Source organism: Lissotriton helveticus, chromosome 8 (genome assembly GCF_964261635.1).
Source record: "Lissotriton helveticus chromosome 8, aLisHel1.1, whole genome shotgun sequence".
NCBI lineage: Eukaryota > Metazoa > Chordata > Amphibia > Caudata > Salamandridae > Lissotriton > Lissotriton helveticus.
This window is the reverse complement of record NC_136069.1, coordinates 1,066,501,520-1,066,515,927: the sequence shown is the minus strand read 5'-3', so window position 1 is coordinate 1,066,515,927 and position 14,408 is coordinate 1,066,501,520.

The following is a 14,408-nucleotide window of genomic DNA, read 5'->3' as shown; positions in this document are numbered from 1 at the left end:
CTGGGGCAGGATCCATGTAGCCATTGAGACGTAAAAATAATACTTTACGAATGGGATCTGTAAGTATACTGACCCACTACACACACAACGCACTTTAGGGTGTGCGTTGATATATAGACACACTGCTGGGGTAGTAACTTCCTTTTTGACCCCGCATCCCTTTCTTGGTCCTGAAGAAAGCCTCCCGACTGACGATGAAGGCTGAAACTAGTCGACCTACACTTTTCTGGATATAGAGGGCCATCACATCCTCAGATATATCCCAAAAATTCCTTTTTACCTATACCATGGGACCCTTATATTAAAACTTTTGAAAGGGCATTCCCCATAGGCATTTTTAACTCATAAAATTCACCTCACATAGCACTGTTCACTTATACACAAAAAAAAACGCTCTGCTGTAGACAGGTGTTGTAGCACAGTTGGATCGCACTCGGTGATCCAACTGGGCCCCGATGATGAAGCATGCCATCTACTAGACAGATGGGTGAGGGGTTTATAAACATATTGGTGATTCCCAAGTGAAACCTGCTGGAAAAGTACCTGCTCTAGGTCTTGTCCTCGTTGTTCTGTTACATTACAGAGCAGGTACATCAGAGGCAACACAAGTATGTGGGTCAAGCGCACTGTCCCAAGGACATCAATAATGCAAGGGTGGTTACAATGGACAATCTAGACACCAAGTCAAATGACATGTGAGTGATGGGAGCTACACCTCACAGCACAGAATCTGGTGTACTGCTTGACCTAGTCGCCTCGGACACACTGCCAGCACCAGAAACAGGAGTGTGAGACACAGCCACAGCTCTAGTGTCTGACACATGAGCCATAGACCCAGACACACAGCCAGCACCAGAAACAGGAGTGTGAGACACAGCCACAGCTCTAGTGACTGACACATGAGCCATAGACCCAGACACACTGCCAGCACCTGAAACCGGAGTGTGAGACACAGCCACAGCTCTAGTGACTGACACATGAGCCATAGACCCAGACACATTGCCAGCACCTGAAACAGGAGTGTGACACACAGCCACAGCTCTAGTGACTGACACATGAGCCATAGACCCAGACACACTGCCAGCACCAGAAACAGGAGTGTGACACACAGCCACAGCTCTAGTGACTGACACATGAGCCATAACCCCAGACACACTGCCAGCACCAGAAACAGGAGTGTGACACACAGCCACAGATGTAGTGACTGACACATGAGCCATAGACCCAGACACACTGCCAGGACATGTCCCTGTACAGTGACCAACAAATACCATGCCAGCATCTGAGACATGAGATTGGCGGACACACACAGTGCCAGTACCTGAAACAGGAGAGGGCACAACTGACACAGTGCTACTACATGATGCATGACAGCGAACAACAGACACAGTGCCACTATCTGACACATGAGAGTGAACTGCAGCTGACCCACTAGGACCACTGAAATGATGAGCCACAGGGCTGTATGGGCCAGGAGGCAGGGTGGCTCTGGGAGCTGGGGACAGCTGTACTGGAGCGACATTGGGGTGGTCAGGTGTCACTGGTGTGTGTCTCCGTTTCTTGTGGATATGTAGGGGCACCCTGGACATGACTGGACTGGAAAGTGGTGTGGCCTCATCAGACACATCACCCATCAAAGGTGGATCATGTGCTGGTGGTGGTCTGCTCTCTGGGGACGTGCTGGACCTCCTGCTTGACGTTTGCTGTGGCCCTGCCTTCTGCCCTCTGCATCATGTGTAATGGGGGATGCAACAACAGTGTACTCCTTCCTCTGCTTCTGCGGGGTGTGGATGGGAGTAGAGGTATGGGGGGACTCCACCGCTGACACATGTGTTTTACGTTTCTTCAACAACATCAGCCTCAGGGCAGCCAGGGGTGATGTATGCCTGTCCTTGATGGAGCTCGTGTCCATGGGAAAACCCTTGCCCCTGGGATGTGCCTTGCCCGTAGGAGGTGTCCTGTCTCTGGAATGTCCCTGATCCCTGGGCGGTGCCCTGTCCCTGGGAGCAAACTTGTCCATTGTAGTGTACCTGTCCTTTGAAGTGTCCTTCTCCTTGGGAGTGTCCCTTCCCTTGGGAGGTGCCCTGTCCTTTGTAGTGTCCTTGTCCTTGGGAGTGTCCCTGCCCTTGGGAGGTGCCCTTTCCTTTGTATTGTCCTTGTCCTTGGGAGTGTCCCTGCCCTTGGGAGGTGCCCTTTACTTTGTAGTGTCCTTGTCCTTGGGAGTGTCCCGGCCCTTGGGAGGTGCCTTTTCCTTTGCAGTGTCCTTGTCCTTGGGAGTATCCCTGCCCTTTCGTTTGTAGTGTCCTTGTCCTTGGGAGTGTCCCTGCCCTTGGGAGGTGCCCTGTCCTTTGTAGTGTCTTAGTCCTTGGGAGTGTCCCTGCCCTTGGGAGGTGCCCTTTCCTTTGTAGTCTCCTTGCCCTTGGGAGTGTCCCTGGACTTGGGAGGTGCCCTTTCCTTTGTAGTGTCCTTGTCCTTGGGAGTGTCCCTGGCCTTGGGAGTACCTTTTGAGGGGGATTCTTGTGTTACATGTGAATCCCTGTCCCCAAACACCCCTTGAGGATCCTGTGTGTCAACTCCAGGGTAGCTGATGTTGTGTTCGGTTAAAGATTTCCTTGTCCTAGGGGATGGTGTCTGTGTCCTCCGTGCCCTGCCTTGCTGCCTGTGGATGCTTCGAGTGCAATACCCCGAAAATGAGGCCTGGTCTGAAATGTCACTCTCCCCTGAGATATCAAGTGGTGTGGATGGGGGAACTGAAGTAGCACCCTGTCCATGCGACTGTAGAATGGCTGAAGACACAGTGTTTGCTAATGACTGAACTGTTCTGTGGAGACCAGCAACATCGCCATGCATCCCCTCCAGGAATGCTACCACCTGCCCCAACTTCCTATCGTGGTCTTGGAATGCATTGATCATGTTGGTCTGCCCTACACACAGCTGTCGCAGCAGATCAACAGCCTCAGCACAAAGTGCACTTTGTGTCACAGGGGCAGGGGCAGCGGTGCCTGCACCGAATGCAACTCTGCACCCCCTACTCTGGCGAGCACAAGCAGTATTTGTTGCAGTTGGTGGCAGTGTGGGACCTGTGTGCTGTGTACCGACTGAAGGTGTTGATTGCCCACTCCCTGTGTGTGACAACAGTGCTGACTCACCATCACTGTCTGAAGATGAGGACAATGGTGTCTCCACATGTGAGTCCTCAGGGACGGTTCTGTCCCCCTCTCCGGGGCTGCCCTCTTCAGTGTCAGTCCGCGTGTGTGTGATCTCGGATCCAAATGCATTGCCACCACTCATCTCAGTCGTCTGTGGGTCAGTGCCCTCTGCCAAATCTGAAAGAGAGAGAAAAGATGTTTACCTAAGTGACACACTCACATCCTGAAGGTTACAAAACCACAACTTTCCTTACAGTCGACTAACATGTATCACCCATCCTGCACATGAACCACCCCTACCAGACATCCTCATGTCAAAGAACCGGGGGTGCCTGTGAAACATGTACATCAAACAAACAGGGCAAGTGCATGCAGACCACCACACATGTCATGCCATGGGACCACAGACCTCAACGGCATGTCCTGGAACCCTCAACTACAAAGCAACTGGTATGTCCACCTGGCGGACATGGATGCTAACGCTCACTCCGCTAATGGCACCAACATGCAATTGCAGCTAAACATACGCACCACGGATGTCACTACTGTGTCTGAGCACCAAAACATGCATGCACTCACAAGTCACAGACACATACAGTCTGCTTACCGCTAGTTTGCTGTTGATACCCTCTCAGCCGGGCGGACAGGTCAGGATGCGTCACAGCAATGATACGGTGCATTAGAGGGGTCATGGTGCGTCGTGCAATCCCGTTTGATCTTGGAAACTTCCCCAGTGTCATCTCCGCAACATTCTTGCTGAGCCTGGATATGTCATCCCAGCGCTTGTGGCAGTGTGTGTGTCGTCTATTGCACACCCCCACTGCCCGTACATCACGTGCTATGTTCCTCCACACGGCCTTGCGAAGGTGCAGCTTGGCCTACCATGATGGGAGACAAGAGGGGAACGTCAGTGGACAGTTGGAAATTCAGAAACATCGTAGAAACATGTATCTTTCAGCAGCCATGCTCAGTACAACACATGTGAAGGTCCCACAGCACACCGCCAAGCTGGCAGAAGACAAGAGTCAGTGACCACCTCATGCCCACCAACATGTTCCCCACTGCACTTACCACCTGTCCGGGGGCACTGTAGAGCATTTCATAGGGGCTGAGCACACCGTCCACAGGACATCCAGTTCCGCTGCGGTGAAGGGACGAGACCGGATCTCTCGCACTCTCTGCAATGCAAGGTCCAGGACTGTGGCACTACAGCAGCAGTTGTTGGATAGCTCAGCAGCAGCAGGTCAAGGTGATGGTCGCAGGCAGCAGTTGTTGGATGGCTCAGCAGCAGCAGGTCAAGGTGATGTTCACAGGCAGCAGTTGTTGGATAGCTCAGCAGCAGCAGGTCGATGGTCGCAGGTAGCAGTGGCTGGAAGCAGTGAATGTGTGCTGCAGAAATTCACATGTTTATAGGGCCCTGAGCTCATATCAGTGGCACACGTCTGCAGCAATTGGTTTTCCCTGGATGCCTCATTCAAAATGAGCCAATGACTGGCCCTGGTGTGGCGGTGCACCGCTTCCGCTATTTTTGAATGCGCTTACGCACCCCGCGTTACCTGTTTCCATTGGCTACATGTGCACCGACCGTCACGGTCACACACCGGCAACCGCATGTGCGCGCTTCCGCGACGGTGCATCATTTGAAAATAATCACTCACTGGCGTGGCTATGGCGGGCCACGCATTCCGCGGGGGCGGTGCAGGCTAACACATACATTTGAATATGCAATTCGAAATGGCAGTTGGTACCCCTCCTTACAGTCACATTGCAGCACCCACCGCAGACCGCCGGCCCTGGCGGGTCACCCACCGCTGGCCCTGGCCAGTCACCCACCGCCGGGTGCTGGCTGGTCACCCACCGCCGGGTGCTGGTGGTCACCCACTGCCGGCCCTGGCCGGTCACCCACCGCCGGCCCTGGCCGGTCACCCCCCGCCGGGTGCTGGCGGTGTGTGAGCAGCCTGTGCATTGAGGTCACCATGGCATGGATGGCCCTGGCCGGTCACCCACTGCCGGCCCTGGCCGATCACCCACCGCCGGCCCTGGCCGGTCAACCACCGCCGGGTGCTGGCGGTGGGTGAGCGGCCTGTGCATTGAGTGCAGTAAGAATCATTATGTCAAGTCAATGGCCTATGTCAACGTGTGTCATTCATGTCCATTTGTTGCATGTGTGGTCATACTATTGACCTTGCCAGTGGTTAACAAAGGCTAGTGATGTGCACCCAAGTTGCGTCAGATGTGCATGGCGATGTGTTAACGTCTTGGTTTGGCGGACACACGTTTCCATTTGTACACATCTACACAGTACATCAAGGGTGTGTACCCACATTCAGAAGCTGTTGTGAGTGTGTGGTTTGTGTGTGCAAGTAACAATGATGAGGGTATACATGCATTCTGTGTATGCGTATGTGTGTCGCCTGTTGTGTGCCCATGCATTTCATGTGAGGATGCCCAGCATTGTAGGTGGGGTCATGGGTGCATGAAGACAAGGAGGGTGTGTTCCATGTTCGTGTTGTGTGTGCACATCCATGTGTGTCTGTGGGGACGCTTGCCCACATTTGGGCCCTCAGTCATGTGTTGTTGGCAGTTCTTTCAACATGTGTGCACGTTACATTGGACATGTTTGCACAAAGGATGTTGTTTGTGGGTGAACATTGTGTGTGTAGTTAGCTGTAGTGCCTTATATGTCGGTCACATCACGCATATAATCAGTGTCTGCAACATGTATTATTTGTATTGTGTTGGTCAAGATGTGATAGTGTGGCACAGCTATGCGTTGTTGGTCAATTGACATCTGCTACCATCTACTCCCACACAGGAGGGCTCCAAATGTGCATCGACCATACACTGTGCTGGAGGACATGGTTAACGAGGAGGTGATCCGCAAATTCCGGCTTGACCGACGTAGATTGCAGGAGCTTGTAGCCCAATTGTCACCTCATCTGCAGCCACGCAGGACATATCCAGGAGCTATTACACCCACAGCAAAGGTGATGGCGGCACTTCACTTCTTCCCAACAGGCACTTTCCAGTACAGAGTTGGTCATGCCGGGGGGATGTCACAATCCATGTTCAGCATGGTACTGCGGGATGTTCTGAATGCCATGATGCATTACAAGGATGATTAAATCCATTTCCCACGTGCAGCAGAGCTGGCTGCAGTGAAAGGTGACTTCTATGCCCTGGCCCAGATACCACACGTAGTGGGTTCCATTGATGGCACACATATTGGTCTCATTCCACCCCAGGCACGTGAACCTGTATATCGCAATCGGAAGCACTACCATTCGATCAACGTGCAAGAGGTGTGCCTGGCTGACAACATCATCTCCCATGTGTGTGCCAGATTTCCCGGGTCCGCACATGACTCACACATCCTGTGGAGCAGCATTGTCCCCTAACTGATGGCTAATCTGCATCCAGAACGTGCGTGGCTTGTAGGTGAGTGTGCTGTGAAGACAATTGTGTTGTATGTGTGGCATGGTGTTCCCACCAATCCTGGTAATGATATTTGTGTCTGTCATCCCCACACCTAGGCGACTCTGCGTACCCAAACCGGCCGTGGCTGCTGAGCCCCATACTGAATCCTACTACCCCTGGTGAAATGTGTTATAATGATGCCCATGGGAGGACACGTCGAGTGGTGGAAAGTACTTTTGGACTGCTGAAGTCTAGGTTTCGCTGCCTGGATAAAACCGGAGGGGCCCTGCCATACTCACCAGGCAAAGTATGCCAAATCGTGATTGACTGCTGCATGCTCCACAACCTGGCCTTGCGCAATAACATTGAACTGATCATGGACCCTGAAGACCAACAGGTTGCCCCGCCTCCCATCCCACCCATGTCCACTGATAAGGATAGTGGGGAGGAAGAAGGTGTGGACCAGAGGCGTCAGCTCATTGATCGCTACTTTCCTTGAATGCGAGTAACTACCTCTTGTGCTGCTGGACAAAGCGTGATGTATGTTTGCTGGCGATGTGTGGATGTGGTGTGTGAATGCTGCCTGTTCTGGTATGTTCTGTTCGCAAATGGGTGTGGGAGATGGTGTACATGCAAACCTCCCTGATGTGTGTCCTGTGATCCACTTAATTGGTGATGAGTGTGGTTTGTGGGATGTTGCAGTACAGTGTGTTGTGATGGGTGTGAATCACTTTCCTGACCTGCGCTTGTTGTTCTCTCATTATCCCTAGGTCACTCCCACAGAGGCATGATTCTCAAGAACATTGATCCCTGCACCTGGTAATGACAACTTATAAGACAAACGTGTCACACAGCATTGAGTGTTTACGTGGTGTTGATTAACAGGTTGTGGATTGATGTTAGTGCATATTTACAAGTAGGTGTTGGGGGGAAGTGAGAGTTGAAGGTCATGGCAGATGAAAACACCGTGTGGACACCACATTGTGTGATGTCCACCTAGTCCAACAGACGTGTGCCAATGCTTGGCATTGTGGGGCAAGATCGTTCGCAGGGTGAATGGCAGGCTCAAGGAAGGGTGAAGTCAGTGGCGGCCCCTCTTGGAGCGGGTGGATGGTGCATTGCCACTGCTCTCAGCTGGATCCAGCCTCGGACGGCCCCTCCGTCTTGGAGCCGGAGCGGAGACAGCTGTGGGGGCAGGTTGGTCAGGGGCCACCTCCCTGTCAGTGGCCTCAGGTGATGGTGGCATTGGTGTTGGTGACCTGTCCCGCTGGGCACTTGGGTGAGGGGGAGGTGGTGTGGCACGGGATAACCACTCCCTCCAAAGAGCATTTTGCAGGCCCATGAGGTGCACAATTTGGCCAATGCGAATGTCCATGGACCCCAACAGCTGGCTGCTCTCTAGCGAGTCTTGGTGGGCCCGATCGGCCTGTGCCTGCGACCGCTCATAGGAGGCATGGACTCTGGCGATGGCATCCAGGGTCTCGGCCCCAGGATGGGGTGGGTCTCATTCACGACCTCGCCTAGCACCTGCACTCCTGGTTGTGAGCTGTGGCCTCACCTGTGTCCTCTCCCGTCCACTCTCCCTGCTAGCCTGAGATGTCGATAGCCCATCATCGGGCGATGGGTCAGGCAGGGTGGCACAGGCAGGAGTGGTGGTGGTGGTGGTGGTGGTAGCTGCACAGCTCACAATGGCAGGTGTTGGTGTTGTGACACAGGCCAAGGTGGTGGAGGCAGGGATGTCCTGGGAGCCTGATGGCCCTGGGAGTGTGCTTGACGGATTATCCACGGTGCGGTCGGGAGTGTTTTTGCCGCGACCATGGCAGACGGGACACATTTCCGTCCGCCATCCTAATAGGCCCCTAAATTCGATTTTACATAAATTGATTACCCAATAATTCATTTTTAATTTTAAAACTGTTTCGAGTTCCATCAAATTTCCATAAACGAGCTCGCTATGATCAATGCTTAATATGTCTTTAAAAAAATACCATAAGAAGAGTGAAGTGCAAAATAGGCAAAAGACAATCACTTGATATAAACCCAGAACAGTGAACAACCAACATATAAAATGCCAATTGTGCATCTCTGCCCTTACAGAGTTTCTTTCCAACAAATTAGACAGTCTGGAGATATATAAATATCTGTTCCTAGGTCAGCCCACCATTAACAGATCTCCAGAAAACCAATCAAACCAGGATTTGGCTATCTTCCATGAATAAAACGGTTACTGGGAATTGACCAAGTCCAGGGGGGCGACCAGATTTGTTTGCCCTTTTATTTCTGGCCTTCCTGGCTTTGCCCTCATACAATGCAATTTCTAAGCAATCCTTATAACCATTGCTGAGAGGAGGGAGTTTGGGGATCCAGCTGCGCCAAGGCAATACGTGTGTGGACCATGGCCGGGGCCAAAAACACAAAATACTGGCCTGGTTTAGCAACCCCTTCATCATATACCCCCAATAGCATCAGATGGGGAGTCAGAGTAAAATCAATTTATAAAATAACACCAATAAATTTAGAGACCTCATGCCTGATTGTGTCTAGAGCAGGACGTGTACAACACATATGAACCAGGTCTGATTCCAGTCTTTGACATTGTGGACAGAAAATACCAGTGGTACCCCCTTCATTTAGCAATCTTCGCTAGGGTAAGATATAAGTCAAAAACCATTTTGTAGTGCTGCGCCTACAGCCCCGCTGAGCAGACCAAAGTGTGGCCGAGTGTCAGAGACTCGTAAAAACTAAGGGCCAGATGTACAACCATTTCATTTTGCGACTCGCAAATTGCGATTTCTAACAATTCGCAATTAACGAGTTGCAAAATGAAAAGTACTAATGTCTCTCAGACACATTTAGAGATTCCCAATGAGGTCGCAAAGGACCTACCTTATTAAAATTCATGGGGTAGGTCATGAATTTTCGTCATAATTTACAGCCCATTGGGAATGGCCTGTAATCATAGGGATGGTGGCCTGCTGGGGTCAACAGACCCCCCCATTCTGTGATTGCTTTTTAAATAAAGCAATTTTGTTTTCTGAAATGCAGCTTGTTTTCCTTAAAGGAAAATGCGACGCATTTAAAAAAAATATGAAAAGTTTCCTTTCCATTTTTTAAAAGTAGGCAGTGGTCTGTGGGACCGCTGTCTGGCCTTCAAAAATGTTGGTGCACACATTCACAAAGGGGATGGGGCCCCTTGGGGACTGCTTCTTATTTGCGAATGGGTTCCCATCTCATTCATGGAGTCGATAAAATATAAAGGTTTTGCAACAGCATTTCGGTAGCAAAACAGTCATACATAACACTGCGACTCGCTATTAGGGAGGCAAAACTTGGAAACGCCCTTCCTAATAGGGAATCGCAAACCCTATTTTGCGAGTCAGTAATAGGTTACCAACTTGCAAAATAGGGTTAGTACATTGCAACAGCCGTTTTAGCAGTCACAAATGGGCCAATTCTCCAGTTGCGACTGCTGAAAAATGGCCGTACATTGGCCCTAAGATATGTAGTTTCTAGTCTATTCTGTCATTTACAACTATGCTTCTCAAGATCATTAGGCATACGGGAGGTCAAACTTTCAAATATTTGACTAAATGTACATTCCGCCATCCCCACTAACAATTGCATCAGTGGAGCTTTAGAAAAACAAAATTGGCCCCACCTTTCCTAAACAGGAAGTCACGAACTTGGAGGTATTTAAAAAAGTCTCTCTGATTTTTATCAAAGCTGACCCGTAACCGAATGATACCATATTCTGTCCTTGAATAATATCACCTCATTTTGAAAGCCTGTGCCTATCCCACCTTAACAAACAGGCATCATGAAAAATACCTGGGAACAGCAGAATACCCTGTAGAGTGGTTTTAAAATGAAACCTGCCACGACCCATTTTTTTGATCAAATAGCCCAACTGTAAAGACTGCCCCCAATGTTTTGAATCATTCTTTTTTGTAATAATTTGATTCAGCAAATAAAAAAAAACAGCCCTTAGCGTCATGTCCAATTAGCAACTCGTAAAGGGGACACGCTCTTCGGAGACTTGACTCTCCGTGTTCCTTCTTAAAAGAGGGCGCATATATTGCAATGCAGTTGTAAATTGGTATGGCTTGAGATTTGGACCAGGCCATCCCCCTCTCTCCCTAGACAGAGACAAATTCTTGAGCGCCCTTCTAGTTTTGCTTTATGACCAAATAAATCTAGATACCATTGCATCCATCATTTTAAACCAACAAGTTTCAAACTCAAGGGGACTTGCCAGAAAGAGATACAAGACCTTTGACTGGAATGACACTTAAATGATATTACACCGGCCAACTATTGATATATGTAGATTATTCCACCTTTCTAAGTCACACAGACATCCTGATGATCGAAATAATGTTAGACTTGACAATCTGATCAACTTCGGCACTGATACTAACCCCCAAATATTCTGCCTGGCTCCACGAGTGCATCCAATGTTGGAGCTTGCCAATTCACAACCAATTGTGTTTTATTTCATTTTAGGGAGTAACCAGAAAATGTGCCAAATTTTGCGGCCTCTTCCTCTACAACCCGTACTGATCTGTCAGGATTTGCAGTTACAACTGCGATGTCAACTGTGTAAACTAGGGTTTTAGTTTACCAACCATGGCACAGCAGAGGTTCTATAGATAAATTGGCTTCAAGTCTCTGAATAAAAGGTTCGGTAGAAAGCAAAAAGCAGGGGGGAACAAGGGCACCCCTGCTGAGTGCCTCTTTTGATTTGCATTGGACCTGATTGTCCCCCCATTATCTAGAGCTGGGCAATACGTTTACAATATACTGCCTGAACAGCTTTGATATACCGGGTACCACGTCCGAACGAGCCCATCACCTTCCACAAATAATCCCAGGATACCCTGTTGAATGCTTTTTATGCATCCAACAGGGCTACAGCCATAGGCTCTCTTGAGATGTCAGATCCCAGATTTTTTCAGGGTCTGTGACCACATTACCCTGAAAATTCCTGATTTCCGCAATGTCACCAGCAGATGCCTTTTGCCGAGTGCGCACGGGCAGGGGGTGTCCCACCCGCTCGTTGTACTCATAGCATTCCTGCTTCGAGACTGGAATTTCTCTGCTGTTTTTTCTGCCGTCATTTCATTGAGGTCAGCCTTAATCAAGGCTATCTGCTGCTGATCAGATTCAGGATCTACCCCAGCCATAACAGCTGATCTGAGATGAGCTTCCACCACACTCATTTTCTGATATAATTCCCTAAGAAGCAGTTGAGTGTGCTTCTGGCAGTTCAAACTAAATATGAGGCTTTCACCTCTTAATCTGGCTTTAAAAACATCCTATACTACCCCAACTGGGGCATGTCCTTTATTCAGATACAAAAAATGAGGGATCCAAGCATTCATGGGCGTAATGCAATCTGGATCAATGTGAAGGCCTTTCTCCAAAGACCACATGTGAACAGACCCTATTCGTCCAGCTGGCAAGAGATAAATTACCAAGGGGTTGTGTTCCAACATAAGACAAGGGAATAGTTCAAATTGACACCCTTGAGTAAACCAAGTATAAAAAAGCGATCAAGCAGGGCAAAAGAATGATCGGGAGCCGAGTAGTAGATATAGCCGGGGTCTAGTGCATTTATCTTAAGCCTGGCATTCAGCAAGCCCTGCTCTCTCTCCAGATGACACAAGGCTCCAAACACCTTTGGTTCACGGTCTGAGTAAACACCAGCATTACCACAGACGGTACCTTTGGATCCATTGTTATTCAGATCCCCACATACTACACAGGGAGTGGGCCACAAAGGGAGTTCAGGAGACAAAAAGTCCAGGGTTGCACGGTCATGTAGGATTGGCCCACATACAGAGCATAGAGTAAAGCAGCCTTTTTTCATAGCAGCACTCCATGAATGCCCATCTACCATTTTTGCCTCTAGAAGTACGCCTGGAGACACAAGCTTTGCTTCGTGACAGTTTAGACACTCCTTGAATTTTTGTATCTTGTGTAGTGCTTGTTATTAGTGATAAGCCAAGTGTCTCAAGTAAGTTCTTATTTGCCCTATCTCTATGTGTCTTCTGGAGACAGTAGATGTCTGCCCTAAGAGCTTTCAACTCCTCTGCTACCCTTCGTCTTTTGGCACAATCATTCAAGCCACAGATGTTTATTGAGGCAATGCATAGCTTGGACAAAGAACTGGTGGTGATCAGTTACCGTACCGGAACCCTCACACAATATACCCATTGAACGCATCTTGAGTCAGCCTTAGTGACCATTTTAATATAATGCAATAACATGTCAAACTTTTATGCATCATCGATTCTCCCCATATGGTGTGTTCCTCTCCCCCCAGAACCCATTAAAGTGAGTCGCCCCTCTCCTTGGACTGGATCTGTCCTTCACCCTATCCCTCCTCCAAAGACCCTGCCCCCAACCACATCTCCCACCTGCCCCCTCCCCACACCAACCACATAAAGCAATCAGACCACCCATAGCCTGAATGATGATTCCCAAGGCCACTTACTGCGGACTCTCTCTTGACTCATATGCCTATTTTAAAAAAATACTGCAATGAGAGGAATGAAAGCTTCCAGAAAAAAGCACAAAACAACCCTCACTTCTATATATTGAAATGTAAATGTTGTAATTTGTTCGTCGTTTTCCGTCATAATACTTTTTTGTTATATTCTGTACTTTCTAATTTTGAGTCTTCTCTGCATGGTTTAAATGCAGATATTGCTGACTTATCCTATCCTTCAGTGGGTTTTTGATTGTAAAACACTTTTCTATTAAACCGAAAATGTAACAAACCGAGAGAAGCAAGATGGCTAACACGTAACACCTATGCTAGTGGCTCTCTCCTAGCTCCTTGTGGATTCTGGTCTCTGGGGTGGAGAAGAAGGGGCCATCTACGGCAGAGCGGCATGCAGGACTAATTTCACTACCAGCTCCAGGCTAAGGCACTGGACACTAGACACACCTGGTGCTGGAGATTCAAGCAGTACTGCTGGTAGCCTCTGATGTGCCTGCCTCAGGTGACGGGAACAGCGGGGGATCCTTAGCGCTGGACTGACTGACAGGCAGATGACAGTGTTGGCAATGGCGCCGAAGAATGCCAGAGCTGTCCGTGACTGTGTGGATGTATCAGCCCCGGCATGTCAGGTGGCCATGCAGTCCCGTGTTAGACAGGTCTGCACCCGCAGCGAAGCTGCAGGCAAGAGAGCCAAATCTAATCCCACTAAAAGTTCTGTGGATCTGTCTGGACTGATGGCGAAGAAAGGAGTTGCCAGGACACTTCAATACACGGGTTGCAAGGGGCTCCTCACCCGCAATCCATTATTACTGATGGCCATATTATCAAGGGGGTTTATCTCCGCTTTTTTGGCTTTAAAAGCAAAGAAAGCGGAGATAAAATTATCTCCCTATTACCTAGCTGTCGCTAACACCAGTTAGCGACAGCTAGTAGGAGATAGCGACCATCTTGGGCCCCACTTTGCATGTCAGAGAAATTTATCACTAATGACATGCAAAGTGGGCGTGCCAAGATGTTAGCGACTGGAAACAGTCGCTAACATCGCTATCTCCTATTACCGACTTTTGGAGATATTCTAGCTAAGCGCGAATATCTCCAAAAGCTAACACCTGCCCTGAGCAGTTCTTAGCCATGTTATCCAATGGGAAGTGGATAACATGGCTAAGAGCATTAGCTCGGTAATGCCTGAATATCGCGGACTTTTCAGCGATATTCATGCATTGCGGCCGATTTTTATCGCATTTGCGATAAACTTTGGTAATACCAAGGTAAATCTGCGATAAAAATCGCCACAGGTCGGCGATACTTTTTTGTCTCTAAACAAGCAATAGCGATAA